At 41.0% G+C, this 12,234-nt stretch overlaps 1 protein-coding gene across 2 annotated transcripts in view; it reads left to right on the top strand.

Moving 5' to 3' along the window:
* TBC1D22A (TBC1 domain family member 22A) overlaps nt 1–12,234 on the top strand; it is a 407,989-nt gene that overhangs the window by 131,630 nt on the left and 264,125 nt on the right. The window lies entirely within an intron of this gene.

Genomic DNA, 12,234 nt, shown 5'->3' with positions numbered 1-12,234 from the left:
GTTCATTTTGATCTTTGAACATGTTAATAAATCATCGTTGATCGTTCGCAAAAAATTCGCAGATCGTTCTGTGTAAACAGTCATTCACTGATTTTTCCTATGTGTGAGATAGGCTTAAGCGATTGCAAAACGAATTTTCTGTACGATATATCGTTCCATCTAAACGCTGATCGTTACTTCGAAATCGTTAATCGTACGATCGGGCAAATTATCGCTCCGTGTAAACTTAGCATAAGGGTCCATTTACACAGAAAGATTATCTGACAGATTATCTGCCAAAGATTTGAAGCCAAAGCCAGGAGTGGATTTGAAAAGAGGAGAAATCTCAGGTCTTCCTTCATGACCTGATCTCTGTTTATTGTCTTTCCTGGCTTTGGCTTCAAATCTTTGGCAGATAATCTGTCAGATAATCTTTCTGTGTAAATGGACCCTTAAGACAATTCTATTTTACACCACTTTGATAAATCTCCTCCTTTGTTTCAAAGTTTATAGCCCCTTTGACAATAGCAATAATTTTCTAAGGGCTCAGCCACACTAGCGTTTTTCTTTGTTTCTAACGGATCCATCTATTTTAATTAAACGGATGAGCATAAACTGATGAGCCGACTGATGCAAACTGATTGCAAAATGTTCATCTTTTTTTAATGGTCCGTTTGTATTTTGGCTTAAAAAAACTGACTTTTGTACATCAGTTTGCATCAGTCAGCATCCGTTTTTCTATCCGTTTATTTTTCTTCTTTGATTTCTTGCTGCTTCTGCGCATGCTCAGTGCAAAAACGGATGAAAAAAAACGGATGTGAACGGAAATACCTTCCGTTTTAGATCCATTGACTACAATGTAAAAAAAACAGAAGTGCACTTTCCGCTCGTGATCCGTTTTTTTATGCGGAAACAATACTGCAAACACAATTTTTTCTTCCGTTCAAGAAAACGGATCTTGAACTTGCATGCAAACGGAGCACAATTATCGCAGAGCACACTAAAATATCATGGGAATCTATGGGGATTTTAACGTATCCGACAGTTTCCGTTTTGCTTACTCCAAAATGGAAAAGGTAGACGGAATGGTGCTGGATGGTCAAACGCTGATGTGAACGTAGCCTAATGCAGTTCTTTAGTGTATACACTGTCATGTTCCAACAGAATTTATAGTATTCCCACTAATTCACAGGTGTCAGTGTGTTACATTAGATAATATGGGAGTTGTCAGTTTGTTCACTCTAGTAACTGTTCAGAAAACCACAGGTGTATTGTCTCTATTACACAAAGATCTAGCACCTGATAAGGTCAAGGATGGTGCAGAAAGACTATTTGTTGCCCAATACAAATGTACAAAAGTACAAAAAGACTCAATTATCCTGCATATAGAAGAAAGAGGGGAAGTATGGTGTCAACAGTAAATATTACCTTGTATGCTATTGCAACACTACCAAGCCCCAATGCACGTTTCACATTTGAAATAAACTCCTGAGACCCATGATTATTTTCACTGTACTTTTGTATATCTCTTCCCCTTGTGACGTGCTGCGAAATGCTTTAGTTTTTGAATAGTAGTTTATTTTTTTTTTCTTAAGTGTCATTTGCCCTTATTTCTTACTTAGTTGCTGTTGTCATCTCATAGCAGTTCTTAGTACCTTTACAATTATGTTACTGCATTATGTGTCAGAAGAAGCAGAGAATGTTTGCTCATGGCTAGTATAATGGAGCCATTTGCTGCAGTCCATTTTCTTTGAGCTGATTGCGCATTGCCCAGTTGCTTTGAAGATCCTAGCAGATAAAAGAAAACATAAAAGGAAAAAAAACACTTCAAGACAGCATCCTTTCTTTGATGCTGACCTAGTTTGCAGTGTTTCAAAAGCATTCATCTGAAAAGAGATACATATCTGATTCATCATAGATCTGGAAAAGAAATGAGTTGCACTTGACGGTAACACAGATGAGTGCATCCGGACATCTGGACATCTGACCATCAAACATTCTAAACTCGGGAGTTCTTCCCCGTTTTCTTCTGTCAGTGTATGACATTATGCCAGTGGGCAATACTTAAACATGTAAAAAAAAAATGAATACTTGGGTTTAAATACCTTTCTGTAAACATATAAAACAGTACCCATTCATATTTCATGCTCTCGTTCTGAAATAATACTAAATGTTAATACTCCAAGGCTTATTTCAGAACAGAAATTATTTATTTAATTATAATTATTATTTATTATATATATTTTATGTGACACTGCAAAATCAAAATACTTTTAGAAACTGCAAAGCAGTATGTAGAGTATATTTACCTACCACATATTAAATAATTTTATATTGAGAAAAGCTGTTAAAAATGGATAAACACAAAAAGTAATATGTCCTTTAGGGTACAAACCCACTTGACGTATTTGCTGCGTGAATCAGTCTTAAAAATAAGCAGGCAAAACGCAGGTTGGCTTTATACGATTGTTCTGCGTTAAAATACGCAATTGCGTATTTTTGAAGCGTGAAGCTTGTTGGTAGCAAAGCATCAGTTGTTAACAACCTGTGCGAAAAACGCATGTAGCTTCACGCTTCAAAAATACGCAATTGCGTATTTTAACGCAGAACAATTGTATAAAGCCAATCTGCCTTTTGCTTGCTTATTTTTAAGACTGATTCACGCAGCAAATACGTCAAGTGGGTTTGTACCCTTAAGGCAGTGCTTCTCAATTCCAGTCCTCAGGCCTCACCAACAGGTCCTGTTTTGAGGATTTCCTTAGTATTTAACAGGTGATATAATTATACCCAGTGCATCAGGTATTAGCATAGGTGTCCTCTGTATGGGAAACCCTCAAAACATGACCTGTTGGTGAGGCCTGAGGACTGGAATTGAGAAGCACTGCTTTAAGGAGTACTATGGTGATTTACTTTTTACACTTAACACACATTACAAAGTTATATGACTTTGTAATGTGTGTCAATAAGCTATCTGGCCCCAGGAAAGAGCGACCTCTTGTGTCTGGGAGGCAAAATGCTGCCTGCCGCTACAAGAGTCAATGGGGTCGGGCAGGGAGCCATTGGCTCCTTGCTTTTTAGGGCACTGTTTTTAACTTATACTGTAGTTAAAAGTATAGGCGCAGCACCTGACAGCCTCATAACAACCACAAAGAGTACACCATGTAGTAATAATACTTTCAGAAATATAAACTTTGTTGAAGCAATTTTTCAATTGACATTAAAATTGTGCCATCAAATAATGAAAATTTTGTTTGCAGATATCCACAGATAATACAGAAATATAAATAAAGTAGCACTTATATGTATAAATAGGTAGACAGAAGGTAGGTAATGCCATGCAAAAATACATGTTAAATAGCTACATATAAATAGAATGCACCCAAATATTTTAGTTATAGTATAAAGTAGATGTTTGACCTGAATCAAGGACCCCCCACCTAGAACCCTGAAACTCATTTTGACTGCATGCAGAGAGGTCCTAACCACATACTCCATAATAACAATCCAGGCACATGTACCCTGCAAAGCACGGCAACAGTCATTGCAAAAAACCTATGCTCTAGTAATTAGTAGCTATAAATAATATTAAAAAATAAATAATTTATACACACACATACATGCATATGTGTGTGCTTATTAGCAATTTTATTAGCAGATTTGGGATTGCCCTTTAATGTGCCGGAGCATTATACAAGTATATCACAGTAGGCTATACATGCCAATGTGAAAAATGCCTGTGGTCATGTTAGTTACATGCAGCTAAGAGCAAACCAAAGTGTGAAATGTGCATCAAAAGTGCAGTGCAAATTAGCTTAAATTGATTAATTAAATATGGTATGGAGTGTAACTACAGTATAGGTGTAAATTATAACTATGAAAAAGTAAAATGAATATGCCAATGTAACAATTGGCCATGCTGACTGAAAATAAATGTCAGTTTTTTTGTTTAGTTTTTGTTTATTTATTTATTTTTTTGTAAATCTAAATTTTTATTAGACTTTTTTATACACAAAGAAAAGTGACAAACACCGGGTACAACCCCGGAAAGAAGTATACAACATATACAAAGAATAACCAAATCGGCGTGCTCCGTGTCGGGAGCTAAGGAATTGTAGAACAGTGTCCTTCACTAGAGTTCATCAGTTATGGAGGGCTGTGGGAGATGGAAACAGTTCAGCAATGGATAGGTAGCCTGGATACACAGGTAGCCTGCAGAAATAGCTATAAACCAAAGTGATTCAGTAAAATGCAAACCGATATATGAGCAGAGGCAATTTAAAGCATGAACCTGATGTGGAGGAAACCCCCAGTAACTACACAGAAAAGAGCTAGTTAGCGAGCCCCTATGAGGGCCACCAAAGAACAGATAGGGGAAAAGCAAATAAAAGAGAGAGAAGAAAAAGTGGTAGTATGCCAGCATCAACAACCGTTAAAAAAGAGGAAAGAGAAAGAAAAACCACCATCAGAAGAGCATCCCGTGAGAAGTAAAGCATAATATCCAGGGAAAGGGCAAGGTACTAATCGGTCCACTGAAATAGACCAGGTCACTCAAGCCATCCAGAAACACGAACTGGAGAGAATGGAACGGCTGCACATCCCATCTATGGCTGATACTAATGCCGCTAGGCCTATATTAAAAATCAACACCAGAGTGTCTGTATATGAATTGATCAAGCCATATTGCCCCGTGTACCACCGCGCAGGTCCTCTGGTCCACACAGATCCCTACGCTAACTCCACACCGTGTCGGTCAGCGACCGCCAACCCCGCAAAGCGTGCAGATGTAGGGAAGGGAGGCCATGGAACGGCCCTGCAACCCCAATGTCACAGGACCAGACCCAAAAAGCCCCACCAAAATTCGCCAGCACCACCGGCGGGGAAGGCTGCCCCCAAACGACACAAGTATGGATATGGTATTACACTTACCATTGCTGCTCTCACAGAATGGGGAAGACATAAGGTCCAGACATGTGAGCACAGGCATATCCTGCTAATCAAGCCATCCAGAGTTTCTCAACCTTGCCTCCCCGGTCATGTTCCACTGCTGTCAAAGTTTCCATCCGATAGAGGAAATTTATTTCAGCGACCCACTCAGAAATGGACGGAGGCGCCGTCGACTTCCAATGTCTAGGAATGACCGCTCGTGCAGCTGTAAGAAAGTGGTGTAACAGACCTTTTTTGACAACGGAGGAAGGCCCGTAGACCAAAGATAGAAGAGCGAGTCCAGGGGAAGGGGTGATAGCCTTGTCTGTAACCTGCGTGTAGATGGTAAAGACAGCGTCCCAAAAAGGTTTCAGGACAGGGCGGCCCCGTCAAATAAAAAGCATCGAACCAACCTTTCTCTCGCAACGCCAGCACAGATCCGAAGCCTCAGGATAACATTGACGTAACAGTTGTGGGCATCTGTACCAACGGGTCAGAATCTTAAAGTTCTTTTCCTGCTCATGGCAAGCCATAGACATTTTATGTGTCAGGGTGTATATTTTTTACTTATCAGCCCGAAAAAGTCACTTCAAGTTCCCTTTCCCATACCTACATGTAAGACGGCTCAGCGTCCACATTTGCCTGTAAAAGTAGGCGGTACAGCTGTGAAATGGTCTTAATAGGAGGAGAGGACTCCATGAGGAGGGACTCTAGGTCAGTCGGGGTGGACACGAGAATACCCTGCGGGAATTTTTTACGTAGGAGAGCTTCCAACTGGCTGTCCTCAAGCCATGACAGGGTCCTTTCCGGGCAGACCGCCTGAAGATCAGCTAAGGGGGGGGGGGGGTGCAGAGTTAGCCCCCAAGATCTTACCCATCCTGACACCTTCGAGGACATGCATCCCAAAAATGACTCCCTCCCACACGTGGGGAGGGGGGGGGGGGAACACAGGGTCGTCGAACAGTGGGCTCATAACTCCCGACCTATGAGAGAGATCATATTGTAGAATCATCCTATCTCACATTCTGAGAAAGTGGCTGGTCAAATACGTAAAAGACTCTATGTGAGGGCAATTAACTGGAAAAATGCAAGGGAGAGACTGCAATGCAATGGGGGAGAGCTTGCTTTCTATCCTGACCCATTGTTTGTTCCTAGAGTTGTGAAGCCAATCCACAAGTCTCAGAAGAACCGAGGCCTTGTAGTACAGGAAAAAGTCAGTAAGACCAGCTCTGCCGCTTAAATTGGGTCTTGTGAGTGTTTTGTATTTAAGGCGAGGCTTTATTGATCTGAAGTTCTTTGAAGAATGTGACCGGAATGGGTATGGAAAGTGCCTGAAATATGTCTAAAAACCGCGGCAGAACGGCCATTTTGATGGGATATACTCTGCCAAACCAGGAAAGGAGCGTCTGTTGTACGTGCTGAGGTCTATTTTTGTGCGGGCCAATAAGGTGAAGTAATTTAGGGAAAACAATGTGGAAAAATCAGCTGAGATCCACACTCCCAAATACTAGATGGCCGGGGATTGCCACCGGAAAGAAAAGGAGGCCTTCAATTCTGAGACCAGGGTGGCCGGTACAGAGATATTCAGCACTTTGGTCTTACTATAGTTAGCTTTAAAATTGCTCACCTGGCCATACCGTTCAAACTTTGTTTAGTTTTTTTAACATGTTGGTCCAAAATGTGCAAAAGGAGTATGTATCTTAAAGCACTTTATTATACGCAGTCCATTCAAGTAGAGACACCAAAAATATACAAGGCCGTTTAACCAAATCCATTCTAGGTTCATAATTGCAGCCAGCAATGACCTTGGATATTTATGAATAATTCATGCTCTTCTGTTTTAATCACATCTCAAAGAGTACTTTTAGAATATTTTTCCTGTAAACCCCCACCCCCCCCAATAAAAAAAAAAAACAACCTAATAAACCCCATTTTGAGTCACCTAATTACCTGTCTGTTTTAGGTAGGATTGTCAGCTGTTGCACTGGTAAAATGTGTAATATTTGGGCATAAGTTAACCATGCTGGAGCTTTAACAATAGCACACTGTTAGACAGCAGAGCATTTATTATTTTATCAATATCATATTATATAAGTAAATGTTATATGCAAATCACATTTCAGCATAAGAGATGTATTCTATATGAAGTACGAATATTTCTAGTAAGTATGTAGGAGGTTGCGATCTTGTCAGAGGACTGACAACATTTTTCTTCAAATTATGTAAGGGTTTTAATTACGACAAAGCCTGTCACTTCACAATGGTGTTTAGTTTCTTCTGCTCAGTATTTTCGCTCCCTTAGAGTGCTTTTTTTTTAACAGTTGAGCGTTTCTCTTTTTTAACTATCTTTTTGATATGTAATTGTTTTTTTTATTTGTGACCGTTCACGTTAGAAGTCTCACCGGAACTACAGGTCACAGGCTTTTTTTCTTGGTCAAGACTAGAGATGAGCGAACCAGACGGATTTCTGGTTTGTATGAATCAGAAATCTTGGCGGCTGACTCCCGCTGTCTGTTCCCTCTGTGAAGCGGGTGGATACATTGTAAGGAACACCTGGAAAACTGGGATACAGCCATTGGCATTGGCTGTAATCCAGTTTTCCAGGCGTTCCTTACGATGTATCCAACCGCTGCACGGTGGGAGCAGGCAGCGGAAGTCAGCTGTTGAGATTTCTGATTCATACGAACCAAAAACCTGGCTGGTTTGCTCATCTCTAGTCAAGACGTGGATACTCACACTTTCGGTGATACAGGTGGTGCTCAGCTCATAAAGTAGTCCATGCAGATAATATAAAGAAGATCGGAGAACGGCACTTCGCCTAAAATCTTCACCTTTATTGCATATAGACAGTATAAGACAGGAACATCACAGAGGAACTCGCTCCCAGCCTGGGAGTGAGTTCCTCCGTGATGTTCCTGTCTTATACTTTCTATGTGCAATAAAGGTGAAGATTTTAAGTGAAGTGCCATTCTCCAATCTTCTTTATATTTTAGTTTTTTTTATTAGTGGTTTAACCCTTTCCCGCATGAGGATGTAACTGTACGTCCTTGTGCGGGTGCGGGCGTTCAGAGCGGGGCCGCGCGGCGACCCCGCTTTGAACCGCCTTGATCCCGGGTGCCTCATGTAGCCCGGGATCGCGCCTATTAGCGGGACGTTGTCCTGGAGGAGCGATCTCCATTACTGAAGACGGCCGGGGACCGCTCCAAGATGGCGCCATCCCTGACTCAGCACTCGTTTGCTTTCGGCTGCAGCAGCCGAAAGCAAACGAGTGCCCATCTCATTGATCTTTGCTGTATAACTTTACAGCAAAGATCTCAATGAGAGATCAAAGTGTATATACTAGAAGTCCCCTAGGTGGGCTTCTAGTATATGTGTAAAAAAAATAAATAGTGTTGTTGTCAATAAAAAGCCCCCTCCCCTAATAAAAGTCTGAATCACCCCCCTTTTCCTAGGTTACAAATAAAAGTAAATAAATGAACGTTTGGTATCGCCGCGTGCGTAATCGCCCGAACTATTAATTAATCACATTCCTGATTTCGCACGGTAAACGGCGTAAGCGCAAAAATATCCCAAAGTGCAAAATTGCGCATTTTTGGTCGCATCAAATCCAGAAAAAATTTAATAAAAAGCGATCAAAAAGTCGCATATGCGCAATCAAGGTACTGTTAGAAAGAACACCTCATGGCGCAAAAAATGACACCTCACACAGCCCCATAGACCAAAGGATAAAAGCGCAATATGTATAGGAATGGAGCGATTTTAAGGAACGTATATTTGTTAACAATGGTTTGAATTTTTTACAGGCCATCAGATAAAAGATAAGTTATACATGTTACATATCTTTTTAATCGTAACGATTAAAACGAACATATAAAACATGTCAGTTTTTCCATAGGAAACACAATCCCCCAAAAGAAAAAGAATTGTGTTTTTTTTTCAATTTCACTGCGCATATAATTTTGTTCTGGTTTCGCAGCATATTTTATGCAAAAGTTCAGCCTGTCATTGCAAAGTACAATTAGTGACGCAAAAAAAAAGGGCTCATGTGGGTCTGTAGGTGTAAAAAGTGCTGTGGCCTTTTAAGCATAAGGAGGAAAAAGCGAAAACGCAAAAACAAAAATTAGCCTGGTCCCGAAGGGGTTAAAGCTATGTTTACATCATGTTTTGTAAGGCTGTGAACGGCCCTATCAGAAGTATACATCGGGTATACAACTGTGCAGCTCATCTTCAGGGATCCCCATACGCACTGGCATCTGCCATCTTATCTGTTCACAACTAGACAACCTCAGCTACTATTTAGCAGGATCTCCATCCCTAAGCCATGCACACATGGACAAAATTGTTGGTACTCTTTTATTAAGCATGAGGCTTGAGAAAGAAGCGCTAGCTTCGAAACGTCGCAGACGTGAACTCTCCATCTGTTCCGTGAGTGTCCTGGTGTCCTACTGTGAACTCGGACCAGTCCGGCTGGGCGGTGGACTTTTTTCATATTATTGCTATAGTCCTCTCTGAAGCGATATTTTGCTTATATCACTCAGTGGTGAAGTGTTGGTAATTTTGAAACCAAGTTTTGCTGAAGATAATAAATTAAGAAAGCATTTGAATTTTGTGTGTATGCCTTTCTCTGAATTGGATTCTGGGAGTGCAGGCTCCTACATACACCGAGAGGACTGAATTAGCACAGTGCACTTTGTTGTGTTGGATTTACTAATTTGTGTCTGCCAGAATTTTTCACAGGGCAAGACTGCACAGGACTCACAAGACTTACCTGTGTTTACATATGTAGTTTATTGTACCTTAATGGTGCGTTTTTGCAGCATGCTTCAGCTCCTTTCACAAATGTTTAATAGGATTTAGATTGGAGCTCATAGAAGACCACGTCAGAATAATCCATTGCTTTACTCTTAAGGTCCTTTTACACACAAAGATATCGGACAAATTTTTGAAGCCTTAGAGTATGTGCACACTACAGAATTTGTGCAGATAATTTCCAGTGGACTCTCTTGCTCGCACCCCCCCCCCACATATGGAGTTTATTTTACGTTAATGGTCAGTTTTTGTAGCAAATAGCACAATTGCCATTAAATAGTGCCATTTTTGTTACAATTTTGTCAAAATTGCTGCAAAAATTGCATTATTTTACATTGTAATGATTGTGCAATTTACGGCAAAACCGATAACACAATCATCAATAACACAAAATAGGCGCATTGTGTGAACCCAGCCTTAATTTTAAAGCGTAACTGTCATATTTTTTTTTTTTATTGCAGAAATCAGTAGTATGTGATTTTAAGAAACTCTGTAATAGGTTTTATCAGACAAAAAAGCCTCCTTCTGTACTCAAGAAGCAATCTCCCAGCCTCCCCCCCTGACTTCTTATCTGTGCATTCTCAGGCAAACACGTCTTCATTACAGAGAAGCCAGTGAAGACGGGCTCTGCTCTCCCATTCTATCCTTATGGAGGGGTGAGGGGCCGAGGGAGATGAGGGAGCAGGAAGACTGTCTGGGCACCTAAAACGCAGGATTCTGGGGTCAGAAAGGTCAGTGCTTATCTATGAACTTACTGAGAGAAGATTGCAGGGTGTTGTGCTGTGCAGGACTGCTCCGTGCTCAGTCACTCCTAACAGCCCCTCCCCTCTCCATAGCCACATAATGGAGACAGAAATCTTGCTGCTTCTGAAGTGAGGGGGGAGGCTGGGAGATTGCTTTTTCAGTCCAGAAGGAAACTCTTTTGGTTTAAAAAACCTATTACAGAGTTTCTTAAAATCGCTTGTACTATTGATATTTAATGTTTTCAAAAAAATGGCCCTGAAATGACAGTTACGCTTCAAATCTCCCTATGAGGAAACTACTCAATTTCTAGGGGTACCGTTATTTTGTCGCAAATTTGAGTAAAAATAAATAAATAAAAGTTTGGGATTCTTTGTGAAGCATGAGGAGACATAAATGTAGCATCCACCTCTTTTACTCTTTCTGTGCTGCAGCATAATAGTACTCTATGAACTCTATGTCTAAGCCCATTGTGTGTGATGCTGTTTATTGAGCCAGTGTATCTAATCCTATTGTGTGTATTAATTTCTAAAGACTCACTCTATACTTGTGTCTAAGTTATCAAGATACTGTCCGCAGTGCTACCTGTGGTGAGGGAGGGGTAGGTGGCAGAGCAATCGGCCACCGGTGGTTGCTGCATGCAGTAATGTAATGGATATTGGTTCTGTATACAGCACTGAGGATATTACATATGGAGGTAAGGGTATTATGTACAGAGGAAAAGGTTATAGAGGGGCCAGCAGCTTGACATGCCAGTATTTGTAGTAAAAAAATGCAGCTTGAGAAGAGAGCATGCTGGGATTTGTAGTGAAGTGCTGGGGATACATAGATTTACTATTGCTATTAGATCAAGATGAATGTACATATGTAGTTGAAAGTACAGTACACTGTGCTAGTCCATAACAATGCCAGCAATGCCAGTATTTCCGTAAAACCATGTCCGCTGTACAGCGGCTGTGATTATTACGGAAATATATGTTCCTTTACTGCCTATGGGATCCCGGCCGGAGCGTATACACATAGTATACGCTCTGGCCGAGATCCCTAGTGGCGCTGCCGCAAACAACTGACATGTCAGTGCACACTATGGAACGAGCGGCTTAGGCCGCTTGCTCCATTGTGTGCTGTGGGGAGTTTTGATGCGGGCGCGCACGGATGCACCCGCATCAGAACTCTGTGCCACAAAAGATAATCAGGCCGGTACTGCAGTACCGGCCGGGATGTTCTTTTCAGAGACCGGCCGTTCCGTGACCCGGCCAGGTCACGGAACGGACGTTTTCTTACGCAGTGTGCACATGGCCTAAAGCAGCACTGTTGCATCCTCAAAGACCAATAAAACACCAATAAAATCCATGTCACAAATCCAATTGGATTTTAAAGTACTGCAATAAAAGAAACTATTTTACTCTTGGAAGTGCCGACCAATGTTCCTTATTATCTAGGCCACGCCAGTTTGACTGCCCGCACCACATTGATAAAAGTCGTTTTTATTCTATATACCGGCACTCGGAGACAGGTTGGCTCCTAAACCGGGCACGGGGCGAGAAGCTTTACAACCTGATAACCCTTTCTTTACTGATACACTTTTTTTTTATGGATACAAAACACCTTACCTACCCTATTTTTGTTGTGGAATAAATCGCCCGCATTGCAATTTTTTCTTATCGGAAACTTGCTTTGATATGCGAGTGATTTGAATTACAAGCATGCTCCAAGAACAAAAAAAACGAACTATACTTAGCATTTCTCTCATGTATATTTATATGTGTGCATGGAAAGTAT

Source organism: Dendropsophus ebraccatus, chromosome 1, assembly GCF_027789765.1.
Source record: "Dendropsophus ebraccatus isolate aDenEbr1 chromosome 1, aDenEbr1.pat, whole genome shotgun sequence".
Classification (NCBI taxonomy): Eukaryota; Metazoa; Chordata; class Amphibia; order Anura; family Hylidae; genus Dendropsophus; species Dendropsophus ebraccatus.
Note: the sequence above shows the minus strand (reverse complement) of the source record. Positions and strands in the feature narration are given on the sequence as shown.